This window comes from Spea bombifrons, chromosome 1 (assembly GCF_027358695.1).
Source record: "Spea bombifrons isolate aSpeBom1 chromosome 1, aSpeBom1.2.pri, whole genome shotgun sequence".
Taxonomy (NCBI): domain Eukaryota; kingdom Metazoa; phylum Chordata; class Amphibia; order Anura; family Pelobatidae; genus Spea; species Spea bombifrons.
Genome location: NC_071087.1, coordinates 125,014,858 through 125,034,983, shown reverse-complemented (window position 1 = coordinate 125,034,983; position 20,126 = coordinate 125,014,858). Strand labels below are relative to the sequence as shown.

The 20,126-nt window shown below is 41.2% G+C and overlaps 1 protein-coding gene and 1 long non-coding RNA gene across 2 annotated transcripts in view; both read right to left on the bottom strand.

Annotated features, from left to right (window-relative positions):
• Positions 1 to 17,046, bottom strand: part of PITPNM2 (phosphatidylinositol transfer protein membrane associated 2) — a 110,170-nt gene extending 93,124 nt beyond the window's left edge. Inside the window, exons 1-2 of the mRNA XM_053472432.1 lie at positions 16,752 to 17,046; positions 5,321 to 5,407 (exon numbers count right to left, since the gene is read on the bottom strand). The gene's annotated coding sequence lies outside the window, so the exon portion shown is untranslated. The remainder of the gene's footprint in view (positions 1 to 5,320; positions 5,408 to 16,751) is intronic.
• A 2,729-nt stretch (positions 17,047 to 19,775) lies between these two features.
• On the bottom strand, positions 19,776 to 19,944 carry LOC128502601 (uncharacterized). The gene is made up of 2 exons (XR_008355154.1): positions 19,845 to 19,944; positions 19,776 to 19,812 (listed from the first exon to the last, which is right to left on the bottom strand). It is a non-coding gene; the product is annotated as an uncharacterized LOC128502601 (long non-coding RNA).
• Between the last annotated feature and the right edge of the window lie 182 nt (positions 19,945 to 20,126).

Sequence of the window (20,126 nt, the reverse complement as noted above, 5' to 3'; positions counted from 1 at the left end):
GGATTCTGTGCTCCTGATCCGGGGTCATGTGACACTGCGGCACCTGGAGGAAAAGATGGCTGTGTACATAGACACCAATCATCTCCATAGCTAGTGAAGGTGGAAACCATAGGTTCCAAGATGCAAATCCTAGTCACCACGGCGCCTGGGTTTTGTTGAGCCCTGCTTTGCAGCTCCAGGCGTGTAATGCAAATAAGCGATAGTTGCGACACTTAAACTGGGATAAAATCTGGTCACAGATGAATGGGTGCAAGTTTTGTTTGGATTGGAGGACAACTAAAAATAATACCTAATGAAATCACTGTTCGGCAGCCACATCTGCTATTAGATCACTGGGTATTGATAATTATATTTGCAAAGCACTGGTCCAGCGGATATTAATGATGAAGACTCTAACCGAGACATATACACCAGTAATTAGGACTTGTCTACCTCAGTTTCGACAGAAATGGAAAGATTCCTATTGATCGTTGGTGGGAGTTTGTCTGGGGAACATAGTTAAGTCCCACTTTGCTTTGGAAGTCTAGATAGGGGAGGAAGGTTATTGAGGTATTTAATTTCAACTCTAAAAGCCTGGAACCCTTTAGCAGCGACATACTGCGGGATGAAAGATTGAATATTACAGTACCAAATATAGATCATTTTGCATGAAATTTGCAACAGTGACACATTTCTCGTATGCTGATATTTAAAACAGCCTGTGGGCTAACTTGCAAAAGAAATTAACCTATTCTCTGCCACAAGAGCGATCTCTCATCAAGTATTTATTTTTTCCTCTATGTGACTCACTCAAAACTTGGCAATGGTTCAGTAACATTTACAAGGCCAGAAATAAATCTAGAAAGAAAAAAAAAAACTGCATGAGTCTATCAATACACAGCGCATAAAGCACTGCATGCTACGTTTTGTTAAAACCCCAGTTTTTCCTCCAGCTAAGAGGAATTTTTCATAAATGAAGTCCCCTAAACATCACTGTAAGCCCCAAGTTCATATAAATGTTTTAAAAGTAAACTGTCCTCCAAATAAATATTAAGACTACATGATTTGTTTGGGGAGTTCAAAACAATGGAGATTTTGATTCTATATACATTACTCCATAAAGCGCCTTAAAAAACACATATCGCTGCTGCAATGATGAACCCAGCAATCATGAAAAGAAGAGGAGTCAAAAATAAATGTAGATTTGCGTTAATATGTAAATGATTGGAGGCACGGGCAAATATTAAATAGGGACCATGGCGGTGAAGGCTTTACTAGAGGATACAATTTAATCCCAGTTAGAAATTCGAAGGAAGCATTTTTCTTAGCAATAAAGGCACATTTAATAATGATCAAATCATTTTGCTTTTAAGGCAAATGTCTCACAAATCTGTGTTATCAGCATCACCATGTCCATCAACAGAGGAGAAGCTACGGCCAAGCAAGCGTTTCACTTGCCACTTCCTTCCCCAATAATTACATAAGGAAACTTTTTATGCAAAAAGAAAAAAACCCTTCTGCGGACACGGTTACGGTTGCAAAATAATGTAGTTCTCAATAAATCATACTTCTGTGGGACAAGGTTTCCCAACTTCTGGTAGAACCGAGTCTAAAGACTAAGGTTTAATTCCAAAATGTAACAATTTGTGGAACAATTATTAGTGGGGGTGCTTACTAAAGAAAAGCTATATAAATCTGGGATATTTTCTTGAACAAAATCAGGAAAAATATGCTCTGGGTATATACTTCACAAAAATATCTACTATCACCTTGGTGTGAATTACCTCCTTACTTTACAGCACCTACATACAGCTGGGTGATGCTGGCAGGACTTCAACAGCAGAAGGGACTTGGATGTCCAGGCTCCCATTAAGCTACAGTTCTATGAGTCCTTGGTACCTTCTTACATAGTGAAGACTTTTTTTTTTCTTTTTTTAAGAGATGGCACTATGGTGACTATAAGAGAAAATCCAGAGATAGGAGAGGAACTGAGGTTTTCCCGTTAGCGGGGGAAGGTGAAAGGTGTCTACATGTACATGTGGCCAAGTCACAACAGTTTTCAAAAACAGTGACATGTTCACTTCCCCAGCCTGTGAATAAAATATGAGTATGGACAAGAGAAATGTTGGTGTTTTCGTTTGTTCTAATGGGTTCCTGAATTATTAACACATTCATTAGCAACTCCAGCAAACGCTAAGAACATGTCTCCTTACAAACAGATGGAGGTTGAGTCAGTTCCTGTCAGACACATCATCCTAAGTTCTGCCCATTAGGCTGTATAAACAGATGATGTAAAATAGTTTAGATTTCCCGTATGTACAGCATCTCTCCGCATACAAATACACAGAAATTATTCATGGCATTATTAATGTTACTTTTCCTATATATCAAACAAATAAAAATATGCGCTTCACATCAACCTGTGATTGTGGGAAAATAAGCAATGGTTAGTGTTGGTTGTTGATGCTGTTAAGTGTCGAAACCCTTCCATCTAACAATTCTGTACGAGTGTGTGTCGGCCCCTAAGCAAAGAGGGGGTCAGGGTAACCAAGCGGTTTCAGAAGAGGCTGTAGTATATGCCAGCATGCATAGATACTTGCTTGCGAAGGCTGGAACATTAGTGTAATCAAATTGGGTGCATTAATTGATTGAATGGCGTTTGGGGTGGTTAATTGCTGCCGTTTTAGGAGAGGCTCTGGTGTAATTATAACGAGAGTCTTTGCAGCAAACTTGCTAGATAGAGAAGCTGCTTCTAAAGACGTAGCTTTGGATCAATATACTAATTTACTAGGCTAGAATTTGCTTCTAATCACGTATCACGCTACACCATAAGGAGTCTTTCAATCAGGAGCTTTCAGCTGATGCAAACTGTTTAGTCTGTAGTTCTGCAAGATTAATTTATCATATGAAAATAACAAATGTGAAACACAGGTTTCTTCTGATATATATATATATATATATATATATATATATATATATATATATATATATATATATATATATATACATATACATATATATACATATATATATACACACACACACACACACACACACACACAGTGTGACCAATATGACCAAAGGAGGCTGTGAAAAAGTCTAACCTGTTTTTTAATCTTTTCTTTAAAAAAATACACAAAAATACTCTGCTCATATGACTATCAAACAATTTATAAAAAATGTTAAATATAGTATGGACAAACATGCTGGCCTTGCATAGGGAACTTGTTGGGACTGAACCTTTACAATGCATCATGAAGTCAAGGAGTCGAAGCGGCAACTGTACTGCAAATTCTCACTTTAGTGACAAAAAAAATGAATTAAAAAGCCAGACATAAATGCAGGGCCTATGTAATTACAAGTGCAGAAGACGTAGCTTATGCAAGATGCGTGGCTGATGGCATCGCTATACTGGACAACCCAACTATGCCAAGCATAACATCCAACTAGGAATAGTGAATTTCCTTCACTGCAAATAGCAAGGTGCACAATCCTTGTGAGTTCCACCAACACACAAACAGCAGCAACGATTCAAAATAAGAAGAAAACAATTTAAAAAAATCTGTCACAATTTTACTAATTCAAAAGATCCAGCACCTTTGTTTTTATTTTAAATTAATGTTATTAAAAAACAAATATTGCCGATTAGAGGAAAGTATATTCAAAGATTATTCTATCACATGGTTCTTCTTAAACCAAACAGGAAAGAACCAAGAATATGAAGCTACTTACGGCACTCTTCTGTGTGCTGAACAAAGGAAATACCTGCTGCGTAGGGGACACCTCTCTCATCAAATAAAAATGGGCACCTGTGTCAACAACTGCCTGCTGTCCTTGGTCCTGCACCGACATAAGATGTGCGCAGAAGCTTTATAGCTAATTTACAGCAGGGATCAAAAGGTGCACGTGAACCACTGAGCAGGCGATTAGAGCAAACAAACAGCAACAAACCCACTTCCACCGGCCCATCTATAAAATCAGAGGTTTAAGCTTTTAAAATCAATTTTTTATTCTTCTTCACATTTGCTAATGAAAGAGCACTCTGTACTCACTGCTAATGGGACTATAGTGTGATGATCCACAGAGAGAAAATACATGATAGTGATGGGTTTCAAAAAATCCTATACATTGTAAGGAATGATGCCAGTCCGGGCTTTCGAGATGCTAAGAGGGCAACTGACCCACGGGCTGCTGTGATCTGGGACTCTGGGCAACTTTTTGTGCATTTTACTTGCAGTGCCACATATATCTAAACATAACTGGAACATTACACTGCATATGTGCCTTGTCCGGATACTTTCTGGGTTCATGCTTTTGGTGATCATGTGTTGGAGAGCAATGAATAGCACACATCGAGCATGTTTGGTGTTAATCATTTAGGCCACTTTATTGCTGGGCCCTAATCTGCACTGTGACACAGTGAGGGGATATATGTGGTCATTTATAAGCACAAAATCTTGTAGGCACCATAAACACAGCCAGTCAAGAACAAAGCAAACACAAAGAACACATATATATTCAAGAAGACGAGAGAGAGAGAGAGAGAGAGAGAGAGATACGTAGGTCACAGGAACCAAATATGTACAGCTAATCACACCCGGACTGGCAATCTGGTGCACCTGGCAATTCCAAATACGGGTACGGCGGCCTGCGCCCAACTCTGGATATACCCGGCCGCACACTATGCCAGCATGAAAACCTTGCTGGCATTGTCAGTCCGGCCCTGAAGCCTTGCCAAAATCAACGGTGGTTCAGCGTGAGACTACTTATATAATGTATATTGTAGATAAGGTAGCCATGGCTCTGGAAATTTGAAATATGGCTCCTACCCTTTCGTGCCATTTTGCATTGACCTCCATGACGATACAGATCAAAATGGCTCCTGGATTTGTCTGTCTGGGTCCTAACGCGAACACGGCTACAACGCGTATCGTCCTACAACGATCGGATCTCGCCCCAGGATCAAAGCTTTCCACGTCGAGTACAAACATAACCGAGCAATGGTGCATCCTTGTTTATGGTGGCATTACAATCCAAAATAGCTTTCAACACAAGGGGAATTTGATTAAATATAATTATTGTGAAATTCTCTGGAAATAAACGGAGCGTGAATGACAAATAACAGGCTCTCCGGGCAGCAACAGAGAGATATCTGGAAATAGCACACAAAATAGATGTAATCTGGTTAAAGTACATGTCCAGCTGCAAGGGTGAGATAGAGTATATGCCACAGAGGAAACAGGAAACCATCATCGTCCTGTACTGGTTTTCCCTTTCCAGAATAGAACAGTAACCTACTTACACAACAGTTAAAGAGATGGGGGGTTTAATGAGAATTTACCTGATGGATTCCTAGTCATTTGAAGCCGTCGATAGGTAAGGGAATCACAGACATAAGAGCTGCTTCACTTCTGAATCATAGCTCATCCTGTTGGAGAGACGATACAAACAGATTACACTGGGGGTTTTCACTCATCTCATGGCAGCCGCTGGGTACAAAATGTCATGTGATGAGAGGAGAAAACGGGAGAATGGAGACGTACGTAAGAATCGCAGGCTGCAGCAGAGACCCTCTAAGTCTAGGCATGAAGACCCACAGCTGCGTATTCTGGCCTAGAACAGCAGGTCTGGTGGGGCATTACTGGGGAAATGTTGCCCTACTCAATGAGCCAGTTGGGGAGATGCGAGATGTCCCATTTATACCATAGTTTTTTCCCAAACTACTTATCTTCTAAAGAGAAGGACCCTGAAGACACATTTAAGGGGGGCAAAGGCATAATAAGCAAATTGCTGTGTATGGTCTTTTTCTTAACTGCCCCACCCGAGCTATACTGAGATTTTTGGCTCCTCTGCATTGCCAAAAAATACACTGGAGAGATCAATGAAAATTACTGAAAAGCCACCAAAGTTATTGATAACTCTTGTTTTATAACCTGGAGGGACTCTGTGGATACGCATCATAGACAGGGTAGGCAAAACATGTGGATAATATAAGAGCTTGGAAAGAAAATTTCAATATAAAGCTACACAAAAACCAATGCACCGCAGATTACTTATTAGGGAGCTGTGGCTACTTGACTCATGGGCGTTCAATCCCAAATCATCATACGGTATTAAAACTAAAGCATCTTCAGGCTTCACAACCAGATGGATTGGAGTCCGACATAGGATTATGTCATTCCATACTTCCATATCTAAATGTATTTTCCTCTACGCTGCGTTTTCTGGATTACGAACTGTTTAGCAGCGCCACGCTAACTTTCCTACCTGGTAACAGAAATAAAGATTTTTTTCTTTGACCCCTATTTGAATGAACATCTGTTGAGGCAGCCCACAAACTGATTTCACTGAGCCGACTTCTCATTCCATTTAGATCTGTGCAAACGCTGAAACTCTGAGCCATCTGGCAGGTTTTTTTAATCTATTTTCTATTTTTTTTTTCTATGTAAGTTTTGCGTTCTTATTAATAAAAAACATATATGAAAAACATAAAAAAAAGGAAACTTGCTATTATTAGGCACACTTTCTCGATACGCAGAAAGAACAGCAGGTTAGAAAGAGCAGAAAATGATTTCTAGCAGAGGCCTCGTGGATGATTCTGCAGTATGATAGTAAACCTGATGGGACCGATGACCTCATAACATATACAAGATAGATGCTTTCTTCCCCTCAAGCTCCCTGACTAGGAAGATATATATAGCCAGACACCAATACTCGGTACATGACTTTTGCATCTCTCCCGGAATGAAGGCTCACACGTGGGAATAGGAATCTAGCTATTGCAGTACCTGACCTACGGATACTGCCAGTTAAAAATAACACCTCAACCGTGTTGTACATAGTTCAACCTTCTACCAAAGGGATTTGCACCACTGTCCTCGTGACTGCAGTTAGGGGGCTAATACAATAAAGGTTAAATAATGGTGACTGGGGCAGTACGCCAATCCTAAACTCAGCAAGTTGGGGAGAATGCCCACCCAAGCCCAAGCATGCGCCATTCCTCGCTAGAATGCTGTTAGTATGACACTGCTTCACGGATGCTGAAAAGGTCAAGATTTTCAGTCATAATGGTGGTTGATGGCTACAACTGACCCATGGACATCCATATCTAAGTTTAAGTAAAATGGCTGATCCTCTTCACTATGCATACTCAACAAGTAGCTTCCCAGCTACCACCATGCAGAGTTCTCGGTACAATCTGTTGCCGTCTAAAGGGCCAGTCTGAAACAGAGTACAGCCCGGCGAATTCCTAGCTTACCTACATATCACAGAGCACTGACAGACACGCACTTAAACAAGCTACGTCCGCTCACTAAAACAATAAAACATTTTGGTAACTCAAGCAACAAGGACAATGTTTCTATGATGCCAGACAAGCCCGTCACACATTCATACACATTTCCATCCCACTGGCTGTACATTAAAATGGGATAAACACGCGAATTCCAAAAACATACTTCCCTCTACCGACTCAGGACGTATAACAATCAGTTAGCAGCCTCGTAGACGGCTACCTTAACAAGCACAGCTTGGTCATAGGACTTCGGGCGACGACACTCTAATAACACAAATGGAACCAATTCATGAGATATAATAATATAATAATAATAATTTATACTAAAACCAAGTCCCTCATTTTTCACATGTTTCTGAATGATTTCACTGTTCCACTACCATGTTTTTTTTTCTGCAATACTTATGATAAAATATGATAATTTAAATAGTGTATCTACTTAGCACCTACATATAATGATTGGATTGGATTTATGCATTTTTGGAACACATTTCTAAAACAAAGAAATGGACAGATCGGATTTTCTTACCAGTTGCTGAGAGAAGCAAAAACGTTTTCCGGTCTATTTCTGTTTAATGGTTCTGTGTGAAAAAAAAAACATTTCTCAGCTGCTCAGGCACCCAGTGGGTTACGGTATTAGGAATCCAGCTCTAGTTTAAGCAGGACAACGGCAATGACTGTCCACGCAGGAAACATGATATAGAATATCCTTCCTGAGATACAGGATATAGAACTAATGGGCATTTTATAAACGGTGCAGCGGAGATGCACTCGGAAATGACAGAAAACACAAGCAGATTTTAGGCATCGCCTGCTTATCTGCCATCACAAAGCTATCACCCATCCACGTACAGATTTTCATTCTTACGGTCCAGCTTTCCAAAACAAGAGTCTCCTCGGTCCTTGTGGACCAAGGTGTGATCTTTCACGTTGTAAAAAGCTCTCAACGCCTATAAGGCACACCGGATATGTATTCATTCATTTTTCATTCACACGGTGCTACAGAATATGATGGTGCTATATGAAAAAATAATTCGTTTGGATTTGTGTGTCCTGTATTACTGCGGATTAAATATTTGAAAATATCCACTTTGCGAACATGGATACCGTCTCCAACTGTTTTATAGCAAATATTAGCAAGTTTCAGGGGCATCTACAACTAAGCGAGTCCCTCCTATTTAAAGGCTTCTATTATAAACCATGACTCTCTACCCAACTAGACCCCCATCTAACACCCTCTAATATGCATCTCATTCACTTCACCCACAACGCCGCATATTCCAGTTCTCTCTGTGTTCCTTCCATGCACGGAAGACGTGCTGTAGCTGGGACCATGTTGTGCCAGCAGAATTTTTTTACCGACACAACAGACATGGTAAACAAGTCCAATAGTTTGTGTGCCCCAAATCGGATCATCCAGGCTTAGTGTGCATATTAACACAACTAACTGTCTGCACAGGAGTAAGCTGGAGCAATTACACCGAGATAAGTGTGAATGATCCCAGCTCTCTTATCAAATCAGACATAAAACTTTATGGAACTAGCCACTGTATTAACCAGCAGATAATCAGAAGTGGCATTAAACAATAACGGTTTCATTACAGACAAAAGTAAAGAAGTTTTTTTTTGAAAATAAAGAGAAAGCTTTCTTTTAACGTTAGGAGAACTGAGGAGAAGTAGTGAAAATAATGGTTTATATTTTATGATACATGTTTTTTTGTTGTCTCTTGGTATAGGTTATGGCTGTCTGAGTTTAGGTAAAATTCTTTCAATGGCCGTGGATCAGAATCAAAAACATAAATAAGATTAATATAGCCCATGGATCGCAGGCAGCCTGGGTGCCATCAGAAGACCACAAAAGGGTGAGATCTGGCCGACTGTAAAAGGTACAATATTAACAATAAAATATGGATGTGATTTATTACTTGTGAATTTGGATGTGAATTTTTACTACCCACCTTTCACAGCTAAAGCAAGTCTGGGCTGGTCAGGTTAGCTACAAGGCCTGAGGACATCGGGGGTGAGCTATGGGAGTGCAATAAAAAAGGTATGAGCAGGGGATGGGGCTTTAACAAGAATTTTCATGTGACTTTGCAACTTACTGATACTCTGATTACCTCTGATTCTTCAGATGAAATTGGTGGGAAGGTCCCTCTCAATCTGGATCTGGAGGTGGTGAGCATACGATAGATCATGGTTGGTTAGTATCACGGTAGTTAAAATGAATGCGTTGCTCAGATTACTCTACATGATGCATATTTATATCGGTAATTTTATGAAAACCCGCAGGAGATTGAATCCCTTTTTAAGAAATTCATTTGGCACTTCAAGTGACCTAGAGTTCCATTCAAGTACCTACAGGTTCCAGGTAAACTGAGGGGTCTGGAGATACCCAAAGTATAATTTAGCACCTATACTGGCACAAGCCATTATGTTACATGCCACAAAGGGATGCTCATCATGCACCCAAACACTATCCCTCAGATACTATTGGTGCCCCGGCACCATATACCTTATTTACCAGACTTGTTGCCTACCTCGACTACACTCTTGGAGGTGCAGGACAGATGTAGAAGAACGCCTCACCAATAACCGAGCCATCCTTTTTCGATTCTGGATTTGGAATTGGCTTGGAAGGCAAATTGGGAGATTGCAACATTTTTTGACAGAGGTTCCTTGAAAAAGTTGGAAGATCTGCAACACAAGTGTAACCTTCCACAGGTAGACTACTAGAAGTGTATTCAAATAACACATTACATTCAGGTGCTACTGCAAATTTCTGCAGATTATATCTCAGGAGGGGATCAGATTACCAGCCTTTGCCTAAGGGTTCTGCATTCAGAGGGTGGAATCTCAATCTGCTACCTGTTGCTGCTGCTGTATTCTTTAATGGAGTGTAGAACAAATTGTATGGAGGCATGGGAAGCAGAGATAGGGAAGACCTTCACAAAGGAAGAATGAAGTCACTCTTGCAGCTCAGCAGGGCTGTAAGAACCATACGGAATTGCTGCACAAAGTATTATATCGTTGGTGCCTGGTGCCAGCAAGACTAGCCAAAATGTTCCCAGGCACAGCGTCAGACAGATGCTGGAGGGGATGTGGTGCCATGGGCACATTGCTGCACATATGGTGGGGCTGTGGCAGGCACAAGGAGCTGCGGATCGGGTTATACCATATTGTTATCATGGGGCTGGGAGGGGAACAGGTGGTGGTTTTGGGGATGGGATGTCCCTCCCCAGACATTCCTTCAAATGTCAGAAAGCTAATAACACACAAAACTCTAGCAGCTCTTACCTGCATAGCTAGAGGGTGAAAGGACCCATCCCCCATCAATGAAACAGGTGAGAGTGGTGCTGAACACTAATAGCCTATATGAAGAGATGTCTTGTGAAACAGATACAATCTCTTTGAGAGTGTTTGGTCCAGGTGGATATATCAGTCTTAAGGTGGTATTTAGGGGCCAACAAGGAGGAGGATAAGGATGGGGTAACACAATGGAAGGGATTGAAGGAGAAGGCCTGGAGAGAAAGGGACGTGGTATGGGTGGTTCTTTCTCATATCCCAACAAACTCCCGGAGGCCCACCAAGGCTTCACTTTTATTATGATATGAAGGCATGTTTGTTTATTTACTGTGAATTTTTTGTCTATTTTAACTTTATACTTCACATTCACTTTTTGTTATGTTCTTGGAGATACAGTTGATCCTTCTTTGGAATGTGGTAACTCATGTTCTTTTCTTTTTGTATGATTTGGTGACTACACAAAAACGCATCTGTCGATGCTACCACTTTAACACGTATGTTGAGTCTCAGGAGGCAGTACTGCCTTTTGTGTATAGTACCGCATATGTATTCTTTTTCTTGATGATGCTATAATATGCGAAAAAAGGAGGACCTCCGTGACCTATTTACAGATATTTATGTAATTAAGGTAATATATTTTATTTACACAAATTTATAAACACATTCCTTGCTGTTTAAACATACATCGGTGTGACTATAGAACACCGATACAGTAATACTTCAAAAACCTATAGAAGAGATAACAGCGGATTTTGGTCTGAAAGAAGGACTGTCCCACCTTTACAAGGACACTTGGGAGGCATGTTGTACAAATGTTTTTTAACTTTTTTTTATTATAAATACATGCTTTTTTACAGTAAAGTATAAGAGAGATTGTTGGGTTTGGTAAACAGGTATATGCTGACCATTATCCCTTATGTTCCCCATTCCCGGTAAGATGATACAATCATACTTGATTATGTATAGGGAGGATGTTCTTGACAAATGAAATAAGTACCTGATCACAAAAGCCACATGTCACGAGTTTAGGAATATTATGGGGTTTTTTTTACTCTAGTAACAAACATATTAAGTAGTAGAGTAATGTGAAAGCCTTTAGATAAATGAAGGGTTAATTTTTTGCCTACATAAAAGACTACAAAATGAGACATCCTTTTGAGCCAAGCCTGCTATCAGAAACTCCTTATAATCAAAAATGCATTGGAGTAACTGGAAATGTGTTCTTACTCCATTCACCGCTCACCCCAGTGGGAGGCAAACCTGGGCAAATGTTTTATAGTTTAATAGAAAAAGATTAGCCTGCCCAACCTACTTAAAGACCTCAAACCTTCTTTGGAGATGGGCGCTATATGGCCTTGCTTTACATCCACCTGGACGCGTGCCTTAAACCCCCAGCAGCCAGCGCACCTGATCCAGGCCCAGTGAGCTTCATTGCGTCCCCCTTACAAATGCTGCACGGGAGATAGACCCCAGTGTGCATGCGTGAAAAGTCTTCCCATTGATTTGTTACGACAAGCAGCCAGTAAGCGACAAGAACGGTCGGAACGCAGTGGAGAAGGCAGCGTCTGTTTCAGGTGCTTTCGTCTTTTGTGGTTTGGGATGAACGCATGCTAAAGTAATCAGTAAGTCTGCTTTAATATGCACTCTTCTCCCGTGAAGCGGCCGGTGTCATTACACTGTCCCTTTATGTATACATCTCCATAACAGATGTGATTCATAAGATTAAAGGGGTTCCAGAATTCCAGATTTCCTCCTAGCGGCTTTCATTGGATGATCCCCGTTTCACAACAGGAATCCCAATGGCTGCCAGTGTACGCAGAAAGCAGCCAAATTGCCCTGATATATTTGCTAATCTTACAGAGAGAAATCTTTGCCAGAACAGTCTTGGCCGAGTCAACGCTATCCAGAATAATTGCAAAATCCCTCGGATGGGACATCTTCCAGGGTTTATTAGGGAAACCATGTAATAGATCAGGCAAAGTATAAAAGGTCTGACAATATGTCACTTTGCAATGTTTATTAACTCTTTGGTCGCCTGATGAGTGCTTTGTTCAACAACATCTGTGTCGTGCTGCATAGCACATGTGGAGCTGTATGTTCTGGAGCCGCAGAGAATATGTGAGATTACAAAGAAACAAAAATGGGACAGTCAACTAAGCGCTACGCAAGAAGAAGCCTTGATTTTTCAAATACTTTTTCAACAAATACATACAAAATGGATTTTACAGGAAATGACGATGATGACAGATTAACGACAAACGAGTGTAGCAACCGATAGCGTTTGGATTTCTCCATTTCATGAAGCCCAAACAAACAGTGTGAAACATGCAGAATAATACAATCAGATAATACCTGGTTTTGAAGAAATGGAAATCCTTTAAAAAAAGATGAACAATGCCCTTTGATGCTGAAAAGCTAAAGGGTGGACCATACCATGAACGGGTGTGTGTGGGGGGTTCTTTTATCTATATGCATGTGTGTAGAATAGGGGTTTTATTACATCATCTTTGGCAACACTGTTTCTTCCAAGCAGGGATGCCAAAGAGTGCAGGAACTCTTTATATCCCTACACAAAATCAAAACAATGGATTAAATCATTTGTGTTCCACTCCCTGCTGCTCCAACTGCAATATCTAGAACGGGGCTTACTCTGTACTAAAGACCCCAAGAGCTGGGCTCTCCAGGTGGCGGACATCCGGATGAGCCGGCTTTTTAACAGGTTTCTCACAGGTATCACTGGTACTCATTAGCATGCCAGCTGCTCCAGATCACAGCTCCTATTATGCCCAGCCAGCCAGCTGTAGCATACAGAGACTCCAGCGGTTGATATCTCACCTACAAGGCATCCAACGCGAGACTAGATCTCCTATGGGCTATTTGTAATCCAGACACTAAGACACTGTCTTAAATAAATATATGAACTTAAGAAACTCAAAGAAAGGTCGTTTACGGAATGACAAGCAGACATATATTATTGAGCAACCCATCTTTTTTTCTCCTACATTTCGCAATTTTGTGGAGAGCGAGAGAGATGGTAAAATCCAGATAAAGCCAGAAAAATCTAGAGAACCGAATCTCGCTATTTTTCTCACTCGAAAGCACCGTGATGGTTTTTACATAACATTCTGCTCAAAGTAACCCTTCTGCTGCCAGAGAGCAGTCTGACCCGTCGCAAACACAGCAAACAGGACATGTAACTCCAGAAAAGAAAAGCAAATACAAGTATTTTAGATTTTTCTATCTCTCAAGAGAAACCTTTTTATCTAGACCGTCCAATGCAAACGGTTTTCATTTGAATATTCAAATAATTTTAGGTACATCCTTTAGGCCCGCAGCCCAAGAACTGAGTATTGTGGTCTGGCTCAGCACTGAGCCAGGTATGACTGGTCAACAAAATAATTGCTCCTGAAGGACATACATCCTTTCTCCTTATCTTAAAATACATGTCTGAAGCTATTGAAGATACATATATGTATTAATAAAAGGGACAAGCTGACAGCCTCTGTTTGCCAACAGTCCGGAGACAATGACAATATGCCAGTCATTATCATAGCGACAGCTGGCAGTTTCATTGTCGGAGGCAGCGTGCGGGGAAGAAGAGATCCGCGGCCTGCTCGCTCTGCCATCTTAACATCTGCTCACCACCGGCAGACGCAAGACAGTCTTACCCGACATACAATTCACTACCAGCGCCTCTACTACCTGTCTGCAAAAAGATTGAAAAAAATAAGAACCCCCCCTCTGCCATATTTTCCGGGCTTCTGCTATGAGGATTGTTAGCACACTGAAAAAAACAAATAAATAATAATACACATATATATACATACATACATACATATACACATACATAGTTTTAACCCTTTCAGCGTTCACTGGAAAGAAAAAGCAGCTTAATCCTCTGGGACTAGAACAGCGATTAAAGTTGAATTAACCGAACCCCCCGCTGGGTACTTTGGACCGGGTTCTGTAATGCAGACCCAATTCCACAACGAGTTACACTTGGTGTAAACACTGTGAAGGCAAATGATGGCTATTGGGGTACATTAATATACATTCTAATACAATACAAAAAAGGTCAAGACATTTACAGTCACAAAATATCAGAGGCACAAACACAATGCATACATTATTCAGCCATAAGCTGCGCGCTCCTGGAACTTTTACGGCTCTCCAAAGAGTTTGTCAGAGGATTTGATGGCAGATAAAAAGCATTCGCTCCATCTAGTCGGCCCATTTTTCCCTGCTGTAATGACTCAGACCTCAATCAGCCCTTGATGTTGCCTTAAATTGAGAATAGCCTTATATCTACCTCATGAATTCCCTTTACTGTGATAACCTCTACCACTTGCGCTGGGTGGCTGCTCCACTCATCTACCACCCTTTCCGTACACAGAGTAACAAACATTCCATGCAAAAGTAATACAACAAGCTGTTTATCAACCTTGTATCCTAAGACAGATCCAACAGACTCCAAGTGTCTATGACGGGCTGTCTCAAGTAAATCTTGCACATGTTTTCACACTAGAAAATATTTACACAGATCAGCTGATGGTTTGGCTAGTGGCCACCGTGGACTGGTGTCAGGTTCCTGGAGATTAGAGGGCTAGTTTAGGACGACGCGCTATTATGAAAGGCATAAATCAAGGAGAACACTGGCTGTAAATGGCTGTGTTTAGACTAGTCCGGGAGCTGCAGCTCTCTATACAGACGCGCCGTTTACCGGACATGTAGAAGGTCGCCCTGCACAATGTAACACATAACCCCGTCATAATTCCATCATTCAGCTGAAATGCCAAATAACCACAATGGCATATTCTGCATAGATCAGCAGGCCCGCAATCTAAACAGTTCTCTATATATACACACATACACATATACATACATACAGTTTTACTCTCACTCCCTACACTTTGAGGGAGGACTTGATAAGTCCCAGGTGCCCAAGCCGGGGATCCTAAACATACCGCTGGCGCCTAGGATTTTGAGTATATTCTATAAAGCTTTACTCTTGCAATTTTTGGATGGCTCATCAGTCTGTCTACATGGCTTGTAAATTCTACAAACATTTTTCAATCGGAGTATCAAAGAATATAGACAGGGGGCCCGAGAAGGGGTGAGAGGGATTTCTGACGATGGACGTATACTGTCTTAAAATAATATACGTTTTATATATATATATATATATATACAAACCAAAGGGAGCGGCTGCACACTCAGAGAATTTATTAATATACACAGGCTTTTATTTGCCCAGGTGCTCCAAAAATAGCCAGATATATGAAACCAAAGAAAAAATGGGCACTCACGGGTCTTTGCAGTAAAGTGCATTAAGCACAATTTTATTTCAACCAGCACAGCCGGTGCTGGTTGAAATAAAATTGTGCTTAATGCACTTTACTGCAAAGACCCGTGAGTGCCCATTTTTTCTTTGGTTTCATATATATATATATATATATTGTGATTAATGTCAGAATTTAAAAAAAGCTCCCATAAAGGGTCTAGGGCTTTTAAAGCAGGTATGAAGAGAACATCCAGGATTATGTACCCTATAGCTGATATACTGACACATATGGAACCCTCTACCCCTGTGACACAGAACAAAACATGGAAGCTTTATGGAAAGAAAAAGCGAAAGTGTCATTGAATGACACAGTGAAAGCCTGCCTGTCATCGCTGTATTAAGCACTAATAGCCGGCATGTTTACGAATCGCGTGAAATATCTGCCAGGTGAGCGAGAAGACGAGCATCTATTTACCAAAGCATCCGATACATGGGCACCATACTCCATCATACCCCCAGCATACTCCATCATACTCCATCATACCCCCAGCATACTCCATCATACCCCAGCATACTCCATCATACCCCAGCACACTCCATCATGCATCAGGTGGGCAGGAGATCCTGGCAGATCGGCCCAGGGGCTGCCCCATAGGCGACAGGCTGCCCCAAATGCACGGTGGAGAAGATGCTGCAAAGGGGGTGGCGATCGCGATGCCGCTGATGTATTATGCCGGTGATGCCCATTCATCGTGCGGGAGTCCCCGCTACACACACAGGAGCCTCACCGCGGCTGCCGCGAGCGCATTAGACATATACAGGGGGAGGGAGCCCCGAGGACAATAGGGACCTGCAGCCTACGTGCACGGTGTGCGGGACTAAGATGCCACCTACCTCGGATTAGCGGTCTTCTGCCAGGCACACGAAGGCCTACTCCGTGCACAACCGTCAGTGGGCACACGGTGCAGAGTCCCCCGGGAGATCCGTGCACCCCATCCCCGCAGCACCAGCTAGGCAGACCCGGCCTCGTACATAGCACGTTTACGCCTCCCGGAAAAGGCTCGCATGGCACGGGTAATGTCGGTAACAGACGAGGCCACCCGTCCCGTGTTTTGGGGGGATAGAAAGCGCGGTTTGCCCGGTTCAGGAGGACTGGTTTGACAGCTTCGGTATGAATAGGAAGCCTGGCCCACCGCGATGACAACGAGTCCGCATCACATTCCCTCACTGAGACTGGGGAGGGGTGGAGGGGACACCGCGGTCCGTGATCACACAGCGCCCTCTAGAGGACGAGGCCGGAACAGCATGGAGGATGTGGGCCACCTACCGGCGGTACTAGGCACTGCATGCAACAGACGTCATATGTACACAGCATGTCATTTATCATGCAGTAGCCCGAAAACCATCACCAGAGCTTCAAGTAAAACACATACAAATCACTGCTTTCTTCAGTAGCACCCTTTACACGATCTGTATGTTAGATTCCAAATTGCTGATTCATTGTACTGTCCGTTAGTACTTGTTGCTTTTATTTCCCATCCTTATTTTTTTATTTTCCAAGAAACAGACTAATAATGAATTCCAGGAATTCACGGAAAATTACGACCCAAAAACTCAGATCCCCACTTTTCCATTGAACTCCCCTGTGAAAAAGTATTTGCCCCTTTCTTCTATTTCTGTATATTTGTTTCAGATCATCAAACTTATTTTAATGTTAAGTACAGAAAAAAAGTACGCAAAACAAAACCAGAATTCAGTGCATGCCCAGTGACCATTCCAAAAAAAATCCCCAAAAACCTAAAGCTTAAATATTGGGGATTCTGTCACACTATTATATCGCCATACATTTCTCAGCCTGACACTACGGCAAAGCACCCCAAGTTTGCTGCATATGTTTTCATAGCTATATTGCTTACCAAGGATCCGAATCATGGGGACTGCTCTGCATTTTAACCCAAAAGAGGGGGCAATTATCTACAAACGGATAAAACATGGAGGTCACCAAAGAACTGAGATTAACACGCCTCACTTAATGTCAGTGTTCCCAATTCCACAATAAGAATAAGATTATGCATTTAAAAAAAAAAAAAAAAAAAGGCATCCACAGGTGTATTTTACAAAAAAACATCTTAATGACCCCAAATACCTTTGGGATAATACTCTGTGGATTTTTTGGAAGACATGAGTCCTGTCACCCCATTCCACAATAAGAACTTCATACACGGAGGTGTTGGTGTGATGGGGCTGCTTTAGGGCCTGGGCAATTTGCCATAATTGATGGAGCCATGATCTCTGCTCTATAACAGAAAATCCTGATGGATAACATCCGGCCATCAGTTCATCACCTAAAGCTCAAGTCCACCTCTGAATGGCTCAAAGGAAACAAAATGAAGCGTTTGGAGCGGCCTGGTCAAAGTCCTGACTTGAATCTGATTGAGATGCTGAGGCATGACCTTAAAAAGGCAGTTCATGCTAGAAAACCAAAACGTCTCCACAGTGATAGCAAATGTTTGATGACAGTTGTTAACTCTAAGGATGGCGCAAGCAGTTATTAGGTTTAGAGGTGATATAACTTTTAAATAACTTTTTACCTTTAATGATCTTTAAAACTGCTGCATTTTGTGTTTACTCGTGTTGTCTTTAAAGAAATGAGTTGGATGATCTGAAACATTTAAATGTAACAAATAAGCAATAATAGAAGAAATCGGGAAGGGATGTATGCATCCTGAATGGTCACTGATCATGGAGGTAAGCGTTCAATAGCACATGCAGACATACTATAACAAAAGACAGTTTCAGGACTCCAGAATATAACCGTGACATAAATGCAACAAGGCACCTTAGCCTTGCAAACTTAATAGACCCGTTAGGACTTGTGTGTGTCAATTTTTTTTTTTTAAAGGCAGCGTGGGCAAAAATACTTATATCGACAGTGTATGGTGCAGTAATACTCCGTGTCCAATGTGTATTCCTATTACCAGACAGGTCAATAATAACCTGTGGTTTTAAAAGAACATTAATGCCAATGAACAGGTGCAAAGTAGGCCCAGAAAGCCACACGAATAGAACACGTTTGGCATGGTTGTGCCGCTATTGGAGAGATACAACAAGCCAGAAGAAAGCATTAGACGGCTGCTGCACCAGTAGTGATGACGTAAAATCAGGGCTAGGCACCAACGTTTCTCATGATGGACATTTACTGGGGTCTGTGGTGGACAATTTAATTCTGTTCTATGGACCTTCCCAATCTTTGTACGGACACTTTGCCTATCCCTGGATCAAATAACGTGCACATCACGCATAGTACGTGGCTGAATGTTATGTCCCCCAAGTCTTTATTACCATACGTGATACCGTAAAAGGCACAAGGGGTGGACTAACACACTTACATTACAGTTCATTTATATATAAGAAATGAAACATTTCAATAATAATTATTAGGTTTACAAGAAACAGATTTCAACAGCTGCAAGGTCCACATGTCAAGGGAGACTGAAAGACCTTGCTGTGCACAAGTCAGAGGAGTGGTGTTAAGGAAAGGGTTAAATCAAAGAAGGTAGCGGGAGAACATGAACATTTAACCCCAAACTACCACTTTGCAGTGAGGCTCTCTTAAAGTATGTCAAACAGACATCTACAGGATAATTAGTCACATCATCCCCATATCCACACAAAGCAAATTCCAGAGTTGATGCTTTGTTTGGGAAAAACACAAATAGAATAATGTCCTTAGAAAAACAGAGATAGTGGTTCTAGTAAAGGTGGGCAACAGCAAACCTCCAGATCCGCTGAGCAAAAAGGGTGACAAATGTCAAACCGATAATCAAGAGTTAAGAAAAAAACAAAACAAGGCGGTTAATGAAAGTTTTAAAAATGTGCCAGAAACTGAAAAAGATTTAAAACAAACACAGCAACATGCTCTGGTACTTTAAGATGTTTTTGTGTGACAATTTCTCTTTTAAAAAAAAACAAAGCAGGACGTGAAACGGGTTTTCTTGTAAGCGGGGTCTGAATTTTGTAAATCTATCAGTATTCTCATCTTAGGAAAGAAAGGCTTCTTCTCAAATACTTTAGATTCATCTGATGTAAACTAACAAAATGCTTAATAAAAAAAACCCAGAAATCTACATGTATATAATACATAAAAAAGAAATTAAACTTATTGCTGAATATCTCACAAGACAGTGTATCTATGACATTTAAAATAATAATTATTTGGTCATACAAGAAAACAGTTCTTTGCTTTGCAAAAATGTACATATATTTCCA